Genomic DNA, 15,028 nt, shown 5'->3' with positions numbered 1-15,028 from the left:
CCCACCACCTGGTACCCTGACCTCCCACCCCAACCCCTTCAAAACCCTCAGATTGTTTTTCAGAGTCCATAGTCTCTCATGGTTCACCTCCCCTTCCAATTTCCCCCAACTCCCTTCTCCTCTCTATCTCCCCTAGTCCTCCATGATATTTGTTATGCTCCACAAATAAGTGAAACCATATGATAATTGACTCTCTCTGCTTGCCTTATTTCACTCAGCATAATCTCTTCCAGTCCTGTCCATGTTGCTACAAAAGTTGGGTATTCGTCCTTTCTGATGGAGGCATAATACTCCATAGTGTCACTAGATTTCTAACTCCCAGTTTAACCCAATGGATTTTTTGTTTAGGGGAGCCTTCCCAAGTTCCCATTCTCCTCTATAAAAAAACCTTCCCTCTCTTTTGTTCTTTGGACTTGCGTATGGTTTGCTGTATCTTACTTGTTGGGATTTGCAATTCTGGGCTAGTTTCAAACCCATTGTTGTTGGTGAGATAACTGACAGTTTTATATTTAAGGTTAACATTACGTGGTGATCTGAAGCGGGATGCAGGAGACCCCCAACTCTGAGGCTGGTGAGTGAGCAGGTGCCTGTACCCACAGATCCAGCTGAGCTCCCTGCTTTCTTGCCACTTGTGAGTTCGAGGGTAAGTTTTCTCCTAGATTTCAGCTTTGTTCTCTTTTGTTTGAGCTCTTCAGGCCTGTCACAAGCATGCAAGCATGCTATGAAGGTGCCCACACGGGTTGTGTCTTTCCAGCGTCAGCTTTATTCAGTCATGACACAAGATTAACATAACTGCAACAGGGTCTTATCAGTCTTGGGGCTTTGCAGGTCTCTTCCAGTTCTGGTGATTATCAACTTTGAGTTCTTCCAGGCTGTCTTGGCTTTGCTGGTTATCAGGTCTGGATGCAGTCAGGAGGTGCTGGTTTTGTTGCTTAGCGATCTTGGCTGCAACACCCCTGGCTGCTTATGTCACTGTTTAACATGAGTCACTGCTTGACAGGGGTGACTCCATCTTGCTTTCTACATTGTACCTGGTGATTCCGCATGATTAATCTATCAGGGTCATTCAGGAATCAAGTATATCTTCAACCAGGTCAGCACACAGTTTATTTCGGCTAACTTGGTGAAGGCAAATCTAAGTCATCCAATCATGGTTCCAATCAAACAAAATCAAATCAATCTCAAATCATATGAAATGTCAACTGGCATCATAAAATGAAAGTGACACTGAATAAAACAAGTTAGATTGAATTAAATGAAGGTAAATCACTTTAAAGTAAAGCAAAATTAATTATTAAATCAAATATCAATCAAATCAGATTATAAAGTCAAATCAGAATACTCAAACCCAAAGTCACATTTAATAAGAAGTCAAGTAAAAAAAAAGCTAATCTAAATCTGAATTTAATTACCTTAATTACTGTAAATTAGATAATCAAGAAAGCAGTCAAATCAAATGAAAATCGTATCAATAATTACATGTAGGTAGAAGCCCAAAAATACATATGGAATCTTCAACCAAAGAATGGTAAGGGTGTGGTTAACTTTCGTAATTTTTGTAATTTTCCCTTCTTAAGCCTGAATGTACATAACATTCTAATAGCATGTTTAATAAGATATGGAATAGGGGTGCTTGGGTGGCTCAGGGGGGTAAGTCTCTGCCTTTGGCTCAGGTCATGATCTCAGGCATCAGGCTGCCTCTGCCTACCTCTCTGCCTACTTGTGATCTCTCTCTCTCTCTGTCAAATAAATAAATAAAATCTTTAAAAAAAAGATATGGAATATAAATAATAGCTAAAAACAATACAAGGATTTTTTTTAATGGATTCCCAAATGTAAGTAGAGAAATAATTTCATTCCATCTTTAAGTATTTTAAAGGGTTGTAGTCAGACCATAAGCCAGAACAAATCATATATTTAAAAGGTTTTGTTAGCAATTCTAGAAACATCTTGGAACATTTCTTAGGTAGATTTTGTGTATCTGTTTACTGCAGCTAGGTTGTTATTAATGAGTGCCAAGGCCACAGGAGCAGCCTGTGCAGCTGGTTCAGAGTGGGTTAGCTTGTGGGTCAAGGTTTCATGGGCTGCTTTGAGCCCTTCTAAGATTTCAACTAAAAGTTTTTCAATAATATCAGTTTTTACCCAAGGCAATTCTGTTATTTAAGTATGATAGGATGTTGAAAAATCTTTACACAAATATTCTAAGATAAAAGTACCCATCTTGGTAACATTATGAAAGTATCACATAAACAGCATACAATAAATTGATGTACTCACTGTCCATGGTAATGGGCAACCTTCATCCTAGTGTGATTAAAACACATGACCTCTGAGAAGTTCTTTACATAAATCATCCAGTTAAAATGTCCCATGTCTAAGAATAAATTTTCCATGGATGTTCTTGTTGAAGGATAAAGATTAGCATTGATTTCTAATTCATGGCAGGCATAATGTCATTAGACCATTGAAATATCATCTCTTTGGGTAGCAAATATCCATCAATCTGTAAGAGTGTTTGGGTTGCTAAAAGAGCTGTGTTGCCACATACTTCTTGTATGTGTATGTGTCATATGCTAGTAGACTTTGACCCTTCCTAAGTCTGAAAAATGGAAGTTTACATTGTCCTGTACTGTCAATACCCAATGGTCGGAGGGTGTCTCACTGTAAAAGAGACTGTCTAGTCCAAAGAATGCATTTTGCTGCCTGTTAAATGTTTCTGATATCATTCCGTGCTCTCAGTAGGTTATTGAGTTTGTAGTGGCAATTTTTATTGAGTTATTGAGTTTGTAGCAGCAATTTTTCAATTGTTCCCTTATGTAGAAATTTCTTTTTTTTAAAGATTTTATTTATTTATTTGATACAGAGAGAGAAAGAGAGCACAACAATGGGGAGCAGTAGGCAGAGGGAGAAGGAGAAGCAGGCTCTTCGCAGAGCAAGGAGCCCGATGCAGAGCTCAATCCCAATACCCTGGGATCATGACCTGAACTGAAGGCACACGCCTAACCTACTGAGCCACCCAGGCATCACACTTATGTAGAAATTTCTAAGATTGAGTAAATTCTGTTGGAAATCTTGGACCTTATGGTCCATGTCACAGTTCAAGTCCAGTTGGTAGGCACAGTAACCATGCACAGTTGAGACTATAAGATGTAGTTCTCTGAGTGCTAGGGAGATTTTGGAACTTAAATTGCCTACTGCAGTAAGTAGGGGGTTCACATGTTTTGTTTTGTTTTGTTTTTTTAGTGTAAATGAAATGTAAATAACTCCTGTTAATGGCCCGGATTTCCATTTCTTGAATTCCAAAAATCATTAGAGATGATGCCTCTTCCTACTAGGATTGTAGGGGTGCTCTAAATTTAATCTTGTCAATGGGTAGTACATCGGGCAATTCCTGGGTGGCTGTTCCCAGCTCTCTTGCATAAATCTTACATTAAGGTTCTATATGAAACAAATTGAATTGTTCCTTTTGGAAGGTGATTTGAACTCTCTGTGGCATAGGTTTATATCCAGTTCTCATAGGGTTAAGTAATACAGGTTCGAACATACTTGGTTTGAGAATTTTTGGTGTTGAGTTGGTAATGCCTTGTGTCCATTATGGTTTCCAGTGGAGGGTTCTCATACAATGTGTAGTATTCCTATATCCCCTCTCAATAATACATGGGCCTGAACTATTGGGTGATATATCCCATTGGTCGAAGGTAGTTACTTTCGCTGCATAAATTGGTATTGATGAATCAGTTCTGGTTATATTCTCATATATAGGGTGCTGTGCCGATCGTGTGAGTTCTACCCATTGTGCATCTGATGACTGGATCCATGAAAAGACAAATTTTTGCATACCTGGACCAATCTGTGTCACTAGGTCTGCATTAAAATCAATTCCTAATGTTTCCCATCATGCTCATGGTCTTTGTATAACTGAGGTTTTGTTCACCAAAGGATAGTAAAAATATATTGAATCTAATTGTTCTAATGTACATGCCAGTATGATCCCTTCCTTTGTTATGTTATATGGGTTGGCTTTAGATTTGGATATTAAGTAACATTATAGTATTGGCAATTGAGTTGTGTCTAGTTGCTAGGTAGGTGTGAAAGGAGCTAAGGTGGTGGTACTCAGGTGCAAGGCTATGAAAACATCATCTAGAGAATGATCACAGGAAGAGACTGTATTGCCCCATTTACCTCTCGTGTTCTGAAACTCATTTGGGAATGATTGTATAGGTGTCATAGGCTTTTTTGGGAACTGTTTGGCCTTAACTACAGGGTGATCAGATTTCCAACAATTAGATATATCAACCGGTAGTTTGTAAGTTGTGATGTTAGTTTGCAGTAGGGGCCTCATAACAGGTAATCCCTAAAACCATAAACATTATCTCTGAAATATTCCACTACGTAATATTGCATTCAACTTTTGATAAGCCTGGATCATATCCAAAAGTATTATCCCTGGAAGAGATGTCAATTCCATGAAGGTGTGAAACAATAATGATATATTCCGTGAGGATGTCTTCAAGGATTGAGGTATTGTGTGGCATGTGCATGTAACCTTTGTGCCATCATTCCATTGTATACTGTATCCTGGGCTATTGAAGTACAACTTAAATTCAGCTATCTCATTAAGCAGGAGTTGTCTGGTCATGGTATTGTTTAAGAGTTTTTTTGTTTGTTTGTTTTTAAAGATTTTATTTATTTATTTATTTGACACAGAGAGAGAGATATTACAAGCAGGCAAAGAGGCAGGCAGAGAGATAGAGTGGAGGGGAAGCAGGCTCTCCATTGAGCAGAGAATCCGATGCGGGGCTTGATCCCAGGACCCTGAGATCATGACCTGAGCCGAAGGCAGAGGCTTAACACATTGAGCCACCCAGGTGCCCCTGTTCAAGAGTTTTGATTCTGTTCCATTATGATTTGTTATGCAAAAAGTTTCAAAGACTGACTTTGAGGTTATCTTTCCTGCTCTAGGGCAATTTATCCTTCCGGGTAATGTCCATGTCCTGTAAACCAATGTTTTAAAGGGTGAATTGTTCCAAATGGTTCGTTTAGGTGCTGGTTTTCTGAATATTCTGCATAAGAGTGGCCCATCATGTGTGCTGCTATAAGGTTCAGTTGAAAGCATTCACGAATAGGTTTTAAAAAGCACTGGTCTTGTAGCATTGTCCCTGTGTAAATGTGTGGTAAAATTACCTTTAAAGCCCCTTAGGCAGGCCAGTGTCCATTGATGGCATAATGGTTTCATCTAATAATGTGTGTTTTTTGGTTCCTGTAAATCCGGTCTGGCTTGATGTGTGATGTTGTTATCTGGCTGTGTAAGAAACATTGATCCTATTTTTAATTTTGAATCTAAGTCTGTAGGTGCAAATGTTCCATTTCTTCTTCTCTAAAATTCTTCAGATGTTAAGTAGGTTGATGAAATCTTGAGGTACCAAGTGCCATGTGTGGTGGTGTTGCATTGTGTGTCTTTTTTTTTTTTAAGATTTTATTTATTTATTTGACAGAGAAAGACACAGTGAGAGAGGGAACACAAGCAGGGGGAGTGGGAGAGGGAGAAGCAGGCTCCCTGCAAAGCAGGGATCCCAATGCAGGTCTCGATCCCAGGTCCCTTGGATCATGACCTGAGCCGAAGGCAGACGCTTAACGACTGAGCCACCCTGGCACCCTGCTTTGCTAAAACAAAAATTGCCAAAAAATGGTAAGTCTGGAAAACTTGTTAAATAATAGTCATTAATATGTAATGTTGTGGGTATGTTGTTATGATCCTTTGGGTATCTGGTTGGCAATGGAACCTTGTCTAGGGGTGGGTTAAATTATGTTAAATGATATCATTGGGGCTTAGTACTAATAGTACTTTCAGAATATTCATATTTTGTCATATTCATTAATATGAGTAGTATTTTCAGGATATTTGTATTCATCATATATATCTTATTGTTCTAAACCTGGTTAGTCCCCAAATTTATACTTCGTGTTGACAAGGGATTTGTGCAGGTATATTATAACGTTAATGCATGTGATATCTTGGACATTCTGCAGTGTGAATGGCTCTGTGTTGGGTACATATGCTTGTGTGGTGAGATTATGTAGGATGGTACTAATTAATGTTTTTATTTTTTCTTATTTCTGAAAATTTTCTTTTCTTTCCAAGGATAGGTTACATATTATCAAAATTGTTTTTTAGAAGAGGGTGTGTCCATCCCTTTTTGTTTCCAGTAAAAATTTTCTTTTTTAAAACTTTATTTGAATTCCCGTTAGTATAAATTCCCATTAGTAACATAGTATAATATTAGCTTCAGATGTACAATGTAGTGACTCAACACTTATATACAATACCCAGTGCTCATCACAAGTGCACCCCTTAATCCCTATCACCTATTTAACTTGGCCTCCCACCCACCTCCCCTCTGGTAGCCATCGGTTTGTTAAGAGTTTATTAAGGTTTGTTAAGTTTCTTAAGGTTTGCCCCCTTCCTCTTTTTTTTTCCCTTTGCTCATTTGTTTTGTTCTTAAATTCCACATATGAGTGAAATCATATGGTATTTGTCTTTCTCTGATTGGCTTATTTTGCTTGGCATAATATTCTTTTGCTCCATACATGTACTGGCAAAAAGCAAGGTTTTATTCTTTTTTATGACTGAGTAGTATTCCATTGTGTGTGTGTGTAGTGGTATGTATATAATATGTAATATATAAATATAATGTATAAATTATATATTATATATGGTATATATAATATAAAACATAAATTATATAATACATATATAAGCTATATATATATATATATATATATATATATATATATATAAAATATACACACACCACATCTTCTTTATCCATTCATCAATTGATGGACACTCGGGTGGTTTCCATAATTTGGCTATTGTAGATAATGCTACTTATATACATCAGGATGCATGTATCTCTTCAAATGAGTATTTTTGTATTCTTTGAGTAAATACTAGTAGAGCAATTGCTGGGTCATAGGGTAGCTCTACCTTTAACTTTTTGAGGAACTTCCATGTTCCTCATGCACCAGTTTGCACCCCCATCAATAGTGCAAGAGGGTTCCCCTTTCCCCACATCCTCATCAACTCCTCTTGTTTCTTATGTTGTTGATTTTAGCCATTCTGACAGGTGTGAGGTAATGTCTTATTGTAGTTTTGATTTGTATTTCCCTGAAGATGAGTGATGTTGAGCGTTTTTCATGTGTCTGTTGGTTGTATGTCTTTTTTTGTAAGATTTTATTTCTTTTATTTCTTCTTATTGTCTGATTGCTGTGGCTAGGAACTATGTTCCAGTACTATGTTAAATAACAGTGGTGAGAGTGGACATCCATGTCTTATATTCATCCATGACTAAATATTCCAATTGAAAATGGGCAGAAGATGGGCACCTGAGTGGCCCAGTGGGTTAAGCCTCTGCCTTTGGCTCAGGTCATGATCTCAGGGTCCTGGGATCAAGCCCCACATTGGGCTCCCTGGGCAGCAGTGGCCTGCTTCCCCTTCCCCCCTGCCTGCCTCTTTGCTTACTTGTGATCTCATTCTCTCTCTCTGTCAAATACATAAATAAAATCAAAGACTTGAATAGACATTTTCCCAAAGAAGACATATGGGCGAGGCACCTGGGTGGCTCAGGTCGTTAAGTATCTGCCATCAGCTCAGGTCATGATCCCAGGGTTCTGACGTCAAACCCTGCATTGGGCTCTCTGCTTCACAAGGAGCCTGCTTCTCCCTTTCCCTCTGCCTGCAGTTCCCCTGCTTGTGCTCTTTATCAAAGAGCCCGGGAGCCAGGGAGCCCGATGTGGGGCTTGATCCCAGGACCCTGAGATCATGACCTGAGCCAAAGGCAGAGGCTTAACCCACTGGGCCACTCAGGTGCCCATCTTCTGCCCATTTTCAATTGGAATATTTAGTCATAGATGAATATAAGACATGGATGTCCACTCTCACCACTGTTATTTAACATAGTACTGGAACATAGTTCCTAGCCACAGCAATCAGACAGTAAGAAGAAATAAAAGGCATCCAAATCAGCAAGAAAATAGTAAAACTTCCACTATTTGCAGATGACATGATGCCCTATGTAGAAAACCCAAAAGACTCCACCAAAAAAATTGCTAGAACTGATATATGAATTCAGTAAAGTCACAGGATACAAAACCAATGTACAGAAATCTGTTGCAATTCTATACACCAGTAATGAACTGGCAGGAAGAGAAATTAAGGAATCAATCCTATTTACAATGGCACTAAAAACTTTAAGATACCTAGGAATAAACCTAACCAAAGAGGTGAAAGACCTGTCCTCCAGAAACTATAAAACACTGGCAAAAGACATTGAAGACAATGAAAAGAAATGGAAAGACAGTTCATGCTCATGGATTAGAAGAAGAAATATTGTTAAAATGTGCTTACTTACCCCAAACCGTCTATACATTTAGTGCAATCCCTATCAAAATACCACCAGCATTTTTCACAGAGCTAGCACAAATAATCCTAAAATTTCCATGAAACCAGAAAAGACACAGGATAACTAAAGGAGTGATGAAAAAGAAAACCAAAGCTGGGGGCATCACAATTCCAGACTTCAAGCTCTATTACAAAGCTGTCATCATCAAGACAGTATGGTACTGGCACACAAACAGACACATAGATCAGTGGGACAGAATAGATATCCCAGAAATAGACCCTCAACTCTATGGTCAACTAATCTTCAACAAAGCAGGAAAGAATATCCAATGGGAAAAAGACAGTCTCTTCAACAAATGGTTTTAGGAAAATTGGACAGCAACATGCAGAAGAATGAAACTGGTGCATTTCCTTACACCATACACAAAAATAAACCCAAATGGATGACAGACCTAAATGTGAGACAAGAATCCATTACAATCCTAGAGGAGAACACAAGCAGTAACCTCTTTGACGTTAGCCATAGCAACCTCTTACTAGATATGTCTCCTAAACCAAGGGAAAGAAAAGCAAAAATGAACTATTGGGACTTTATCAAGATTAAAAGCTTCCTCACGGTGAAGGAAACAATGAACAAAACTTAAAGGCAGCCTATGGAATGGGAGATGATATTTGCAAATGACTTATCTGATAAAGGATTAGTGTCCAAAATACATAAAGAACTTACAAAACTCAACACCCCTCCAAAAATCATACTAATGTTTTTTTATTTAATGGATATGGTTAATTCCATGTTTTTAGGTATTTTGATAGAGATAGCACTGAATGTCTAGATTGCTTTGAGTAGCATATGTCCATTAGGTTTTATTTTATTTTATTTTATTTTTTATTATGTTATGTTAGTCACCATGAGTACTTCATTAGTTTTTGATGTAGTGTTCCATGACTTATAGTTTGCATATAAGACCCAGTGCTCATTGCAATATGTGCCCTCCTTAATTCCCATCACCAGGTTAACCCTTCCCCCTCTGTTACCTTTGAAGTCTTTCTTTCTGTAGATTGTCTCTATATTTCTGTTCAATGCTCTTCTTGGGCTTTTTCCTCCTTTAAAGAAGCCCCCTTAATATTTCCTGCAGTATCAGCTTGGTGGTTGCATAGTCTTTTAAGCCTTGCCGGTCTTGGAAATTCTTTATCTCTCCATCCATTTTGAATGTCAGTCTTGCTGGATAAAGTATTCTTGGCTGCATGTTCTTCTCATTCAGTGCCCTGAATATATCTTGCCAGCCCCTTCTGGCTTGCCAGGTCTCTGTGGACAGGTCTGATGTTATTCTGATGGGCTTGTCTCTGTACGTAAGGATCTTCTTTGTCCTAGCTGCTTTCAAGACGTTCTGCCTACAGTTATAATTCTTCATTCTTACTATTAGGTGTCTCGAGGACTTTTGAGAATCTGTAATCTTGGGGGGAAACCTTTCGGCCTCTAGTACATGAATGCTGGTTCCATTCACGAGATTCGGAAAATTTTCATGAAGAACTTGTTCCACTATATCTTTTAGACTTCTTTCTTTCTCCTCCCCTTCAGGGATTCCAATAATTCTGACATTGGAATGTTTCATGGCATCATTTATTTCCCTGATTCTGTTTTCGTGGCTTCTAAGCTGTTTATTCCAGGCTTCCTCCTGATCCTTTCTCTCTATCTGTTTGTCCTCCAGATCACTAATTCTATCTTCTGTCTCAGTTACTCTAGCATTGAGAGAATTTAGATTAGATTGGAACTCATTGAGAGCATTGTGAAGCTCAACCCCAGTAGCTTTCAGCTCTTCCCTAATATTGAAAACATGATCTCTGGTCGTTTTCAGTTTGGCCCTTATCAATTCCATTTGATCACCCATGGCTTTCTCCAACCTAGCTATTGCTTAGATAATTGTTAGCCTGAATTCTCTTTCCGACATATTGTCTATGTTGATAGCTGTTAGCTCTGTTGCAGAAGTCCCATCCTCTGTATTTTTCTTCGGTTGGGCATTCCTCCTCCTAGTCATTTTGGTGAGAGATGGCTGAACGGGTGTAGCTGGATGTATTGACTGTGGTGCAATCAAGGTGAACCCTGGAACGCTTCTGAGCAATCAGGGTTCCCCACCCAAATGAGAGGAAAAAGAAAAGGAAAAGAAAAAAAGAAAGAGGGAGAGAGACAGGAACGAAAGGTGAGATAAAAGAGAAGGTTCAGCCCAAATGGGTCCAAAGGTAAGATTTATGAAGTATACAAACAAACACAGACAAACAAAAAGACTGATAAAAGTATATGACAAGAGAAAAAAATATATATATATACAAATAAAGGAAGAACCTCGTCAAAAAGAACCCTGAGTGTAAGATTTATATACTATCAGGACAAACACAGAAACACAGAATATTGGTGGAAGAAAAAGATGGGAGAGTGGTTGTAAATTCTCAGTGTGGGTGAGGAAGGTGGTTTTGATTCTTCCTGGATGTATCTTGATATCTTTATTAAAGGACTCAACTTTCCTAAGATAAAGGGGGATTCGGAATTGGTTTACCTATAGGGGTGGCATTGATTGGGGAAAGGGGATTACCTTGAAGTTTAACTCTATATGAATATTAGAAAATAAAAATTTAAAAAAGGAATAAACTAGACTAAAATAAATTAAATTTTTAAAAAAGAAATTTAAAAAATAGAAATGCAAAAGGAAAACCCAGGTGTATGTATCAAAAAGTTTAGGTTAGAAGGTTATTATGGAATTTGATGTACTGGACATCTCACTGTGATGGTAAATAGGTTAAAAATTTATCTATATAATAATAAAAAATTATCTATATATAAAAAATGAGCCAGAATAGTGGGATTGAATTAATAATAAAAATTGTCCTATGAAGTAGTGGTAGTTGTTCTCTTGTCATCTTTTTTTTTTTTTTTCCTTTCCTGGTTGGTTTTCTGGGAGAGGGGCCTGCCACGTGGGCTTTCAGTCAATGATGTTCTCTGAGTTAAGTCCTCCTGCCCTCCTCAAGGGGGTGGGCTCTGAGGAAACTGTTTTTTTCAGGCTTTTGTTCTCTGGAGGTTTTTATATTTGTTCACTTTTGTTTTTCTCTCTCGCCTTGACTGCTTTTGATGGTTTTTGTAGGTTTAGAGGAAAGCAAACTGCACCCTGACCTCCCTCTCAGAGAGAAGCCTCAGTCTGGCTGCAGAGCCCCAATAAATTTCCCCTTGGCGGTGGGGGACTCGGGATTTTTTGCTTGTACCCAAAACCATGGCAGAGGCACTGTCTGGGTAGCTCCAGACTGCCAGAGAAGTTCCAAGCAGTGATCACACACTAAGGTTTTCCTGCTGGCCCGGGCTGGGAGTGCCTGGTCTTTCCAAGAGCACCTGGCTGGCGCCTGTGTGCACCTCTCTCAGGGGAGGGCGCGGGGCACAACCCGGACTCTGATGGCGAGGCAGGGCACTCGTGTGGGGACTGCAAAAAGGCTGTGCTTCTGTAGGCTGGTGAGGCTCCCAGCCCCTCACAGGATCCAGGAGCCAGGCACTCTCAGGTGCGCTGGTGGTTCAGGGACCAAGACCTGGTTTCCTTGCTGCACTCTCTCTGGCTCTGCTCCAGGGGTTGCTGTCCTGGGTCTGGGGACTTAAGCCCCTGACCCTAACACCCCAATTTCTGCAATTTCCCCCCAGTGATCCTTTGCTCTTTTTGAGTGCTTTCTACCAGATTCCCGAGTTAATGCTGATCCCCAGGCACAGGGCACTCTCGTATTGGGCTATTACTTTCCAACGCATCACCTCTGGTGGCTCCCTCCCCCTTTTGTTTATCCTCCGATATCAGTCCGACTTTCCCACTCCACTTTACCTGCCCACTGGTGTCTTCTGCTCCAGTAGAGATCCAGACGTGTATAATTCTGATCTCAGGCTGATTTCGTTATTGGAGTTCTTTGGAAGGTAATCAGCTCACTTTAGGGTGCAGGTTGAAAGGGTGCCTCCTCCTACTTCTCCACCATCTTGTCTCTCAACCCTTCCCCCTCTGAAACACTGGGTTTATTTCCTGGAGTCCTTAGTCTCTCATGGCTCTTCTCCCCCTCTGATTTCCCCCTCTTCATGTTTCCCTTCCTTCTCCTAACATCCTTTATGCTATTCCTTGTGTTCCACATTTAAGTGAAACCATATGATAATTGTCTTTCTTTGTTTGACTTATTTCACTCAGCATAATCCCCTCCAGTTCTGTCCATGCCAATGAAAATGGTGGGTATTCATCCTTTCTGATGGGTGAGTAATATTCCATTGTATATATGGACCACATCTTCTTTATCCATTCATCTGTTGAAGGGTATCTCAACTCAATACCCAAAAAAACAAATAAAGTTAAAAAATTGGCAGAAGACATGAACTGACACTTCTCCAATGAAGACATACAAATGGCTAACAGACACATGAAAAAATTTCAACATCATTTTCAAATCAAAACCACATTGTGATACCATCTTATACCAGTTAGAATGGCAAAAATTAACAAGGTAGGAAACAACCAATGTTGGAGAGGATGTGGAGAAAGGGGAACCCTCTTACATTGTTGGTAGGAATGCAATTTTTTACGGCCACTCTGGAAAACAGTATGGAAGGTCCTCAAGATGCTATAAATGGAGATACCCTATGACCTAGCTATTGCATTACTACGTATTTACCCCAAAGATACAGGTGTGGTGAAAAGAAGGGGCACACGCACTCCAATGTTCATAGAAGAATGTCCATTAGGTTTTTTAAAAGATTTTATTTATTTATTCATGAGATAGAGATAGAGATAGAGAGAGAGAGAGAGAGAAGCAGGCTCCCCATTGAACAGGGAACCTGATGCAGGACTCGATCCAAGGACCCCAGGACCATGACCTGAGCAAATGCAGATGCTTAACCATCTGAGCCACCCAGGTGCCCTCCATTAGGTTTTAATACTAACCTTATGGGACTATTAAAATTAGATGACATCCCTGGAATGATTAGGCCCCCTTTTAATAATTCCATTATCTTATCTGTTATTTCCTTATGTTCCATTTTAATGGGCATTGTTCAGTAAATGATCCCCTCTTGGGGTCTTGAGAGCTCTATGGGATCTATTTTCACTTGTGTCAATCATGGCTTCTTATTTTTCATCTCTTTTTAATGGTATCCCTTCTTCGTATAACTTTGGAATCAGATTCATTCCTATAATGTTTTCCAGCGGCAACACATTCACAAAGGTGTATTTTATGGCCTCTCCATCATATATTAGCACTTCTGTTTCTATGGGTATTCCTTATTTTTCCTCCCAATCCTCCAGTATTTATAGTTTTTTTCTTTATTGGATCTTTCTCTCTTTAATAGTGATATTTGAGATCCTGTATCTACTAAAAATTTATCTATTATTATCTTTTCTTATTCTTAATGCTAATTGCAGATATGACCTATTATCCCTGATTCTGGTGATGTACTGTTCCACCCTGGGGTTCTCTAGTATTTTGGTAAAAAAAGCTTTGGTAAAGACCCCTTTGTTCCTTTTGTCAGTAATTCTATTCTTCTCTTGATGGTTTTTTTTTTTGTTTTGTTTTGTTTTGTTTTTAGATCTTTTTTATTTGAGAGAGAGAGAGGAAGAGAGAGAAAGAGATCAGGGAGAAGGGGTAGAGGGAGAAGCAGAGGACTCCATCCCAGGACCCTGGAATTATGACCTGAGCCAAAGACAGACATTTAACCCACTCGGCCACCCAGGCGCCCTCTCTTGGTGGTTTAAATGAGACGTTTCTTTTCTCTCCTCTTATGTCTTGATTTCTGTATGCATTTCTCTTAACTTTCTCATTTCTTTGTTTCCTGTTCCTTTATTGATTTCTGTTCCCTGTGCTTCCTTGTTGATATTTTCCTTGGTTTCTTCCTGGATATCGGTGGTTAGACTCTCTATTTTCTCTTCTTTGATTATTTGATAATTCTGCGTTCTATGTCTATCAAATGGTCTGTTTGTTTTGTTCCCAGACACCTGCACAGTAGTGTTCAATGTAAACCTCTGCTGTGGTCTCTTTCTCTCAGTGGATGTTTGCATGTATGTTCATTTGTATGAGCAATGCGTGGAGGTGTCATTGAGGGTTTGTGGATGTTCTCACATCTCTTAAAATCCTCATCCAGTGGATTTGAGTTATTCATGGGCCATAAATATTTTCTTATGTGTGACTGATAGCTCAGCCAACGATCTAAATGTGTCTATTACATCTTGAATGTTGTGGCATCATGCTAATGTGTTCATAAATGAATTTTTTTTCATTCTCTTGGGCTCTTTTGATCTCTTCAGGCATCTCAGATGGTTTTGGGAATCTTCCCTGAGTGTTATATCATTGCCAGATTAGCCAATTTTGACAATGTAATCCAACCTGTTCTAGATCAGTCCAATTTAATTTACCTCCAGATTTTTTAAAATTTTTTATTTCTTTTCATCATAACAGTATTCATTGTTTTTGCAACATACGCAGTGCTCCATGCCCTCTCTAATACCCACCAGCTGGTTCCCCCAACCTCCCACCCCCCACCCCTTCAAAACCCTCAGATTGTTTTTCAGAGTCCATAGTCTCTCATGGTTCACCTCCCCTTCCAATTTCCTGCAACTCCCTTCTCCTCTC

The sequence above is a fragment of the Mustela nigripes genome, chromosome 14 (genome assembly GCF_022355385.1).
Source record: "Mustela nigripes isolate SB6536 chromosome 14, MUSNIG.SB6536, whole genome shotgun sequence".
In the NCBI taxonomy this organism is placed as follows: domain Eukaryota; kingdom Metazoa; phylum Chordata; class Mammalia; order Carnivora; family Mustelidae; genus Mustela; species Mustela nigripes.
Note: the sequence above shows the minus strand (reverse complement) of the source record.